The 9,489-nt window shown below is 47.2% G+C and overlaps 10 non-coding genes across 10 annotated transcripts; 6 read left to right on the forward strand and 4 right to left on the reverse strand.

Annotated features, from left to right (window-relative positions):
- The first annotated feature begins 308 nt into the window (after positions 1–308).
- Positions 309–400, forward strand: Trnai-uau (transfer RNA isoleucine (anticodon UAU)). Its single transcript is given in 2 exon segments — positions 309–346; positions 365–400. It is a non-coding gene; the product is annotated as a tRNA-Ile (tRNA).
- Positions 401–511: 111 nt separating this feature from the next.
- Positions 512–583, forward strand: Trnad-guc (transfer RNA aspartic acid (anticodon GUC)). Its single transcript has one exon. It is a non-coding gene; the product is annotated as a tRNA-Asp (tRNA).
- A 211-nt stretch (positions 584–794) lies between these two features.
- Positions 795–866, reverse strand: Trnam-cau (transfer RNA methionine (anticodon CAU)). The gene has a single exon. It is a non-coding gene; the product is annotated as a tRNA-Met (tRNA).
- A 283-nt stretch (positions 867–1,149) lies between these two features.
- Positions 1,150–1,222, reverse strand: Trnar-acg (transfer RNA arginine (anticodon ACG)). Its single transcript has one exon. It is a non-coding gene; the product is annotated as a tRNA-Arg (tRNA).
- Positions 1,223–1,665: 443 nt separating this feature from the next.
- Positions 1,666–1,757, forward strand: Trnai-uau (transfer RNA isoleucine (anticodon UAU)). Its single transcript is given in 2 exon segments — positions 1,666–1,703; positions 1,722–1,757. It is a non-coding gene; the product is annotated as a tRNA-Ile (tRNA).
- Positions 1,758–1,868: 111 nt separating this feature from the next.
- On the forward strand, positions 1,869–1,940 carry Trnad-guc (transfer RNA aspartic acid (anticodon GUC)). Its single transcript has one exon. It is a non-coding gene; the product is annotated as a tRNA-Asp (tRNA).
- Positions 1,941–2,173: 233 nt separating this feature from the next.
- Trnam-cau (transfer RNA methionine (anticodon CAU)) lies at positions 2,174–2,245 on the reverse strand. The gene has a single exon. It is a non-coding gene; the product is annotated as a tRNA-Met (tRNA).
- A 283-nt stretch (positions 2,246–2,528) lies between these two features.
- On the reverse strand, positions 2,529–2,601 carry Trnar-acg (transfer RNA arginine (anticodon ACG)). The gene has a single exon. It is a non-coding gene; the product is annotated as a tRNA-Arg (tRNA).
- Positions 2,602–3,044: 443 nt separating this feature from the next.
- Positions 3,045–3,136, forward strand: Trnai-uau (transfer RNA isoleucine (anticodon UAU)). The gene is given in 2 exon segments: positions 3,045–3,082; positions 3,101–3,136. It is a non-coding gene; the product is annotated as a tRNA-Ile (tRNA).
- A 111-nt stretch (positions 3,137–3,247) lies between these two features.
- Trnad-guc (transfer RNA aspartic acid (anticodon GUC)) lies at positions 3,248–3,319 on the forward strand. Its single transcript has one exon. It is a non-coding gene; the product is annotated as a tRNA-Asp (tRNA).
- The last annotated feature ends 6,170 nt before the right edge of the window (positions 3,320–9,489 follow it).

Raw genomic sequence — 9,489 nt, forward strand, 5'->3', positions numbered from 1 at the left:
AAGGAAGGCATCTCTCCTCCAGCTGCTCGGCCACGGTGCGCCTGCACGGCTTAGAGCTTGCCACACATCTGCCCTCGCTGTTGGACAGGTAGCAGAAGGCAAGGCGCGCGTTTTTCTGCATTTTTTTCGGCGAGGACAAGCGGTTGATATGCTTGTAAGTGTAGCATATGAAGCAAGAATCGAATGAGGCAGTCGTAGACAGGTGCTAAATTCGCAGTATGGCCGCAGGTGACGATCTTATGACGGGTGTGCAGCCACAACAGGTTGGCAGCAAAGTGAGTATCGCTAACTGAAAGCTCTCTGCTGTAGCCCCAGTGGCGCAATTGGTTAGCGCACGGTACTTATAAGGCAGTAGCCGTGAGCAATGCCGGGGTTGTGAGTTCGAGCCTCACCTGGGGCATACTTTTATTTCGTAGCAGCTGACTCTGAAAGCATCGGGACGCGAGAGTTGAGATGTATCACCTGCTTGAGAAAGATAAGAGTGCGTGCATTATAGTCACCGATCGCGTGTTCCTCGGTAGTATAGTGGTTAGTATCCTCGCCTGTCACGCGGGAGACCGGGGTTCGATTCCCCGCCGGGGAGGTGCGATTTTTATATCGCGAAAGTTGCACGCGTGGCCCCAAAGGACATTAACGTTGCGATCAAGGAATGTAGTTACTGCAAAATCGTAAGAAAGTCTGCGTCTTAGGAAGTGTTTCTCGCATCGCGACTTACAGGGGTTGCTGTTGACGCTGAATCAGCTCACCCCAGGCTTAATGATCGAGCTCGAGGCACCCAAGAAAAAGAATAATTTTAGCAGAGCGTGGTTTCGATCCACGGACCTCTGGGTTATGGGCCCAGCACGCTTCCACTGCGCCACTCTGCTGCGTGGAGCCGTCCGCGCTCTTCGGTGCGTGACATGGGACACTTGGAAAGCGTTGTCTGCGTCGGTTTCCCGCGCCTACCGTTTAATTAAGTGCGTAACATCTCTCAGCTTGACTTGTCTCGACTTTGCTCGACTGACGCTACGCTGACGCTTGCACGAAGCGATATTTACCGCAATCGTCTCGAGATGCAGCTGCGAGATGCTCAGGATTAACATTGCACTCCACGAAGGTGGAGACATTCGAATCCACTGCCTAGCTACGCGCCCGCAACTAACAAAATGCCGACCCTGCCAGGATTCGAACCTGGAATCTTCTGATCCGTAGTCAGACGCGTTATCCGTTGCGCCACAGGGCCACTGTTTGCGTTTTTTACCACGAGGCGGGTGCACATCGCAAAGCAACGTGTTCTCCGTGGCTCGGCAACTGCATGTCGTCCACTGACAACGGCGGCGCGGCCACTCTGGTCTTGCGCACTCTGCAGGGAGCTGCCAAGGAAGGCATCTCTCCTCCAGCTGCTCGGCCACGGTGCGCCTGCACGGCTTAGAGCTTGCCACACATCTGCCCTCGCTGTTGGACAGGTAGCAGAAGGCAAGGCGCGCGTTTTTCTGCATTTTTTTCGGCGAGGACAAGCGGTTGATATGCTTGTAAGTGTAGCATATGAAGCAAGAATCGAATGAGGCAGTCGTAGACAGGTGCTAAATTCGCAGTATGGCCGCAGGTGACGATCTTATGACGGGTGTGCAGCCACAACAGGTTGGCAGCAAAGTGAGTATCGCTAACTGAAAGCTCTCTGCTGTAGCCCCAGTGGCGCAATTGGTTAGCGCACGGTACTTATAAGGCAGTAGCCGTGAGCAATGCCGGGGTTGTGAGTTCGAGCCTCACCTGGGGCATACTTTTATTTCGTAGCAGCTGACTCTGAAAGCATCGGGACGCGAGAGTTGAGATGTATCACCTGCTTGAGAAAGATAAGTGTGCGTGCATTATAGTCACCGATCGCGTGTTCCTCGGTAGTATAGTGGTTAGTATCCCCGCCTGTCACGCGGGAGACCGGGGTTCGATTCCCCGCCGGGGAGGTGCGATTTTTATATCGCGAAAGTTGCACGCGTGGCCCCAAAGGACATTAACGTTGCGATCAAGGAATGTAGTTACTGCAAAATCGTAAGAAAGTCTGCGTCTTAGGAAGTGTTTCTCGCATTCTTCACACGACGTCGTCGTTTCACGACTTACAGGGGTTGCTGTTGACGCTGAATCAGCTCACCCCAGGCTTAATGATCGAGCTCGAGGCACCCAAGAAAAAGAATAATTTTAGCAGAGCGTGGTTTCGATCCACGGACCTCTGGGTTATGGGCCCAGCACGCTTCCACTGCGCCACTCTGCTGCGTGGAGCCGTCCGCGCTCTTCGGTGCGTGACATGGGACACTTGGAAAGCGTTGTCTGCGTCGGTTTCCCGCGCCTACCGTTTAATTAAGTGCGTAACATCTCTCAGCTTGACTTGTCTCGACTTTGCTCGACTGACGCTACGCTGACGCTTGCACGAAGCGATATTTACCGCAATCGTCTCGAGATGCAGCTGCGAGATGCTCAGGATTAACATTGCACTCCACGAAGGTGGAGACATTCGAATCCACTTCCTAGCTACGCGCCCGCAACTAACAAAATGCCGACCCTGCCAGGATTCGAACCTGGAATCTTCTGATCCGTAGTCAGACGCGTTATCCGTTGCGCCACAGGGCCACTGTTTGCGTTTTTTACCACGAGGCGGGTGCACATCGCAAAGCAACGTGTTCTCCGTGGCTCGGCAACTGCATGTCGTCCACTGACAACGGCGGCGCGGCCACTCTGGTCTTGCGCACTCTGCAGGGAGCTGCCAAGGAAGGCATCTCTCCTCCAGCTGCTCGGCCACGGTGCGCCTGCACGGCTTAGAGCTTGCCACACATCTGCCCTCGCTGTTGGACAGGTAGCAGAAGGCAAGGCGCGCGTTTTTCTGCATTTTTTTCGGCGAGGACAAGCGGTTGATATGCTTGTAAGTGTAGCATATGAAGCAAGAATCGAATGAGGCAGTCGTAGACAGGTGCTAAATTCGCAGTATGGCCGCAGGTGACGATCTTATGACGGGTGTGCAGCCACAACAGGTTGGCAGCAAAGTGAGTATCGCTAACTGAAAGCTCTCTGCTGTAGCCCCAGTGGCGCAATTGGTTAGCGCACGGTACTTATAAGGCAGTAGCCGTGAGCAATGCCGGGGTTGTGAGTTCGAGCCTCACCTGGGGCATACTTTTATTTCGTAGCAGCTGACTCTGAAAGCATCGGGACGCGAGAGTTGAGATGTATCACCTGCTTGAGAAAGATAAGTGTGCGTGCATTATAGTCACCGATCGCGTGTTCCTCGGTAGTATAGTGGTTAGTATCCCCGCCTGTCACGCGGGAGACCGGGGTTCGATTCCCCGCCGGGGAGGTGCGATTTTTATATCGCGAAAGTTGCACGCGTGGCCCCAAAGGACATTAACGTTGCGATCAAGGAATGTAGTTACTGCAAAATCGTAAGAAAGTCTGCGTCTTAGGAAGTGTTTCTCGCATTCTTCACACGACGTCGTCGTTTCACGACTTACAGGGGTTGCTGTTGACGCTGAATCAGCTCACCCCAGGCTTAATGATCGAGCTCGAGGCACCCAAGAAAAAGAATAATTTTAGCAGAGCGTGGTTTCGATCCACGGACCTCTGGGTTATGGGCCCAGCACCAGTGTGCGATTTGCAGGGGGGGATGGGTGGGGATTCCCCCCCCCCCCCCCTCTGCATCAGACCATCCCCTCCTCTGGTTTTAGTTTATGCATCCCAACCTGGGATGTTTATTTCCCATGCACTGGAGTAAAACTCAAATAATTTAAATTTGTGGAGCCGAACACTGAAAGTTTTTAATACAGTCTTACTATTAATACTATTAATATGTTTGCTTATTAATTTTGAAAAAGTGTTATGTAGTAGTTAAGCATTTCAAAACATTTAGAACTAAAGCACCATTCTCATGTTGTCATTGTTGCTTTCGTCTAAGGTGCGTCATCCGTTTACTTGCGAGCTTGCGAGGGAAGTAGTGTGGCAGTCATACCGCAGCAGTCGTACCACAGAGTTGGGTGATCTGGGGGCTGAAATTCCCACCCCGGGCCCTGATACAGGGTTGTGACCGGACCGGTGCCTGTGCGAACATTTACCGTTAGGCCACCTTTTGGCAACGGTATGGCGCGGACCAACTCGCCTGGGACGAAAGCACATATTACTAAATAACGCACCATGGATACTATTTCGTGGACCTTCTTTAAATACTCTTCTCTTCCAGCATCGTTTTCTTTTCCTTTGATTTTCATTTCCGTTGTTAGCTGTATGTGCAAGTACCAAGTAGGCCGCCGCTGCGATACTTTATCGTCATTTATACTGCAAGACCGACACACGTGTGGCACAAATTCTGTTCCTTTGGTATAAATTAACCTGCGGCATGCAACATACGCCGCAAGACGTTGCCATTTGTAGCATGCTACAAGGCGACGCACGCCACATTTCCGTAGCATGCCACAATGTTGCAAGACGTCGCCCCAGCGTAAACGAGGCTTTAGAGCCAAGTCTGTATTGTATGGTGGATGTGATGTGTTGCGTACGAAACTAAAACCTGCAGTCAGATCCAAACGTCGTGGAAAACTGTGAAGAGGTGTCATCCTGCAGCAAGATAGCGCTCGCCCACATTCTTCCAAACGGACAGCCGACGCAAAAATAAGTTGATATTCGAGGTGCTGGAACATCCACCATACAGTACAGACCTGGCTCCAAGTGATTTTCACATGTTTGGACCCTTAACGGAAGATTTGAAAGTGATGAAGACGTCATTGCTGCGGTGCAAAATTGGTTACAGATGCAACCGAAAAACGTATTTTCTGATGAAATATAAAAAAAAAACTCGTAAAACGTCGGGAAAACTACATTAAGTCCAGGGAGGTTACGTAAAAAATAAGGCACGTTTCAGTTTTCTATCATCAGAATAAGTACAGCTTTTCACAAATGTGCCTTTACTTTTTGAATTCCCGTCGTATACCTGTATGTAGATGATTTTGTAAATAAGCTTTACCTATAATGAACAAGGGATGGCTTTTCTCATACTGCATACGCGTGCATAGTGAGTTTCGGCATTAACATCTATTTATAAATAACTGTTTAACCATGGGTAACGCCGCGGTCCAAGCTAGTAACATATATGATTATACTAACCCCCTAAGACATCCCCCCCCCCCCCCCCCACTGGTAAAAGCACAAATCGCACACTGCCCAGCACGCTTCCACTGCACCACTCTGCTGCGTGGAGGCGTCCGCGCTCTTCGGTGAGTGACATGGGACACTTCACCAACAGCGGTAACGTAAACCGGCATAATATGCACTATTGGGCAACGGAAAATCCACGATGCTAGCGACGAGTGGAACATCAGCGACCTTGGCTGGTTAATGTCTGGTGCGGCATTGTGGGAGGAATGATAATTGGCCCCCATTTTATCGATGGCACTCTAAATGGTGCAATGTATGCTGATTTCCTATGTTATGTTCTACCGATGTTACTACCAGATGTTTCACTGCATGACAGAATGGCGATGTACTTCCAACATGATGGATGTCCGGCACATAGCTCGCGTGAGTTTGAAGCGGTATTGAATAGCGTATTTCATGACAGGTGGATTGATCGTCGAAGCATCGCACGTTCAGCGGATCTGACGTCCCCGGATTGCTTTCTGTGCGGAAAGTTGAAGGATATTTCCTATCGTGATCCACCGACAACGCCTGACAACATGCGTCAGCGCATTGTCAATGCATGTGCGAACATTACGGAAGGCGAACTACTCGCTATTGAGAGGAATGTCGTTACACGTATTGCCAAATGCATTGAGGTTGACGGACATCATTTTGGTCATTTATTGCATTAATGTGGTATTTAGAGGTAATCACGCTTAACAGCATGCGTCCGCAGCTCGTGGTCGTGCGGTAGCGTTCTCGCTTCCCACGCCCGGGTTCCCGGGTTCGATTCCCGGCGGGGTCAGGGATTTTCTCTGCCTCGTGATGACTGGGTGTTGTGTTAGTTAGGTTTAAGTAGTTCTAAGTTCTAGGGAACTGATGACCATAGATGTTAAGTCCCATAGTACTCAGAGCCATTTGTAACAGCATGCGTTCTCAGAAATGATAAGTTCACAAAGGTACGTGTCTCACACTGGAACAACCGAAATGAAATGTTCAAACGTACCTATGTTCTGTAATTTAATTTAAAAACCTACCTGTTACCAACTGTTCATCTAAAATTGTAATCCATATGTTTGTGACTATTACAGCGCCATCTATCACAAAGCTAAAAAAGTGGTCCAACTAAAACATTCATATTTCTTTACGTACTACACAATATGTAATAAAAAATGGGGGTTCCTATTTTTAAAAAACACACAGTTCATATCCGTTTGACCTATGGCAGCGCCATCTAGCGGGACAACCATAGCGCCATCTGGTTTCCCCCTTCAAACTAGACAAGTTTCGTTCTTTGTTTTCAGTATCACTTTATGCGTTTGGTCGTTTGCTAGTCGATAGTTATGAATATTACATTATTTATGATAATAAAAATTAGTAGACTGCCAAATAGCAGAGTACATTTAATAAAAGTTCATCCGATTACACGTATTTTCCCCATTACATCAGTTGTAATATAAATAATAAATAAAATGACTGTGTTGAAAATAAAAAAAACTGACGAACGGAACTCGATCCAGCAATCCAGCGGTTTGAACGCTAAACACTTTTTTTTTTAAAAAAAAAAAAAGAACATTTCGTTCTATATTGTTCGTTGAATTTGTTCAGGGTGGACGTCCGGCGACACCCGTGCAGTTTGTTCGTTCATCTGTTCGCTCATTTTTTTTTTTTTTTTTTTTTTTGTTATAAAGGGAAGCTAACGCTCTGACCGAACACGCTGAGCTACCGTGCCGGCACCACTCGGCTGCAGCCGCTTCATGGTTAAAATGGCCATGCACAGATATATATGTTTGACGACCGAAATTATCTTGCGATTTTCTCAGTAACGCTTGAGAAGTACACATTTTGTTGTCCTCATGGAGTACTACGAGTGTACGAAGTTTGCAGTAAATCCGCGTTCCAAACGTCGTGGCCTCCCCTTGTGAGTGAGACTGCTTTCCGCGGCCACAAAAGGAAGAACAAGGTGACCCGGAGGTTTCGACTGATTCTCGCCACCGTCAAATTGATCAGCAGTTGCTACGGAAGGTGGGAAACCTAGTCACCTAAGGGGCTTCGCTGCCTAAATCCACACCAAATGACCTGCAATATATGGAAATTACATCTACTGGATCGCAGGAAAATGAAAAGAGGCGGACTGCGCTTCCGGTGGTGGAGCAGGGAGGTCAAAAGAACCGAGAAAAGTTGCGTCACATTACGAAGACGGTCAGCGACCAAAATAATAGTGGATTAGAGAACATCAAGGACATTTCCGATAGCTCAGCGTGCAGTTACTACGCAGATCCAGTGGAAGGACAGAAAGCACGGAAGGCTTAAAGGTTTACAATGATGGTTGCCCCACACGAACATCTGCTGACTGCAACAAAGATCGAGCTTCAACTAGAATGGACTGAGCAACTGATACGGAGGACAAATTTGTACCTCGAGCAACGACGTCAGATGATGCGCTGCAAATGGTCATTGAGCACAGAAACGTTGATGAGTGTCTCTTTGCAGTGCGTCCTCACTAGCATTGCGATGCATTGAAATGCATAACTTTCCCTGAGATAATTGCAGAAAAATGTTTTTGAACGTTAAATTATCGTTTATGTCATGGCGTAAAAATTGTTTTTCTCGTTTCGTGGAAGGCCGCTCACAGTGAAAGTCAAAAGTGTTTAATATAATGACTTTCAATATTAATAGAATTCGGAGTTCACTATAACTGGTTGCCTTGAAAGATTCCTTGTATAATTCTGAAACCCACATTGCACCATAGCAGGAAACAATGGTTCATAAATTTAATTTTCCAGGTTTTAACGAAATTTTAAATGTTGTTTCTGAAAATGAGTGTGAACTGCTATTTTAGCGAAAAACGTTATACCCATGGAGACACTATGTCTTTTAGAATCTGGTCGAGGAGTCTCCTGTAAAATATTTGATACGACCGTAGTCAACATTTATTCTCCCTCTGCAAGCAACTCCAGAGCGGCTAGAACTAGATTCTTTACCGGCGAAGTTGTACCTCTGTTAAAACAGAAAACGGAAAATCTCATCATAGTTGGAGACTGGAATTGTGTCTTGAAGTCGAAAGATCAAACCCCAAACTTTAACTATTCGCAGCCACTGAGTGTTTGTGTAATGCCTCTGCATCTCAAAGACGTTTGATGCGTGTTGTACCCCACACTGGTCAAATTCGCATACTTGACGAATCTTGCAGTCAGTAGAATTGATAGAATATATGTATCCGAAGCCCTAAAGCAGTACGTATCTGCCGTCGATACGATTCCATCAAGTTTTTCTGACCACTCTGGCGTCCCTCGTAGCATTAATCTTGTCAAGCAAAAAATCTACTGGGCGCGAGGACTTTGGAAATTAAATGCCAGTATCCTTAACGACAGAATACGTGCAAGTGACGTGGAACATGTGCCTCAGAGCGAAACCAAGATACGTTTCAACTATTGAATGGTGGACCAGATTCGCCAAAAAGAAACTGAGAATGATTTTGATTGATTATGGCAAAGAAAAGGCAAAACTTCTGAAAGACACAGTAGAATTTTATTATGCATGTTTGAAAGAACAATGCGATTGTCATGTCTTGTCTGATCAGCGCTTCATACAAATAAAGAAAATTGAAGCAGTTTTAACACAACTAAAACGGAAACGACTTGATAGTCGGAAGGTGAAGTCAAGGTCGCACTCAATTGCAGAAGACGAAACTGCCTCTCTGTATCATCTCATAACGCATGCGAAGAATAGACGGAGGAGTTTTATAAATAAACCACGTACTGCGAACAACGACGTGCAACATGTTCAAAATAACATAAGTAACGAAACTCACCCGTTGTTTCAGTAATCATATACTTCAACTGATTTCAAGGAACGGTGTGTAGAGGCGTTACTTGAAGGCACAGACTCTTAGTCACAGGATGAGAAAAGAGAGATGTTGACAATATTTTCCAGTGACGAAGTTTTGGATAACATCAAAACCTCTCCAATCAAAAAGACTCCTGGGCCTGACAGTCTACCTGTTGTGTACATAGTTCCGCGTAGTCAGCGCGTACACAACTTTCCCAATAGAGCGCGCCCCGCTAAGCACAACAGCGCAGGCGCAGCGCTCGTCCGTCTCCGCACTACGAGATGGCGCTGTCTTAGAGGCGGACCAAATTCTGCTTCCGCCGATCCGCGTATTAATATGTAACGCATCCAATGAGATTACTGCTAACGTAGAACCTTTTCTCCTCGCGGATCACACTCGCGCAGTGATACCTGAACGCGAGAGGTATTATAACGAGTGTACAGACCCCCAATTAGTCAGTCTGCATTAGTCTGCATTAGTCTGTACCAGTCTGCATTTGTCTTTAGCAATCTATGGTTAAGTTTAAGTCT

This window comes from Schistocerca nitens, chromosome 9, assembly GCF_023898315.1.
Source record: "Schistocerca nitens isolate TAMUIC-IGC-003100 chromosome 9, iqSchNite1.1, whole genome shotgun sequence".
In the NCBI taxonomy this organism is placed as follows: Eukaryota; Metazoa; Arthropoda; class Insecta; order Orthoptera; family Acrididae; genus Schistocerca; species Schistocerca nitens.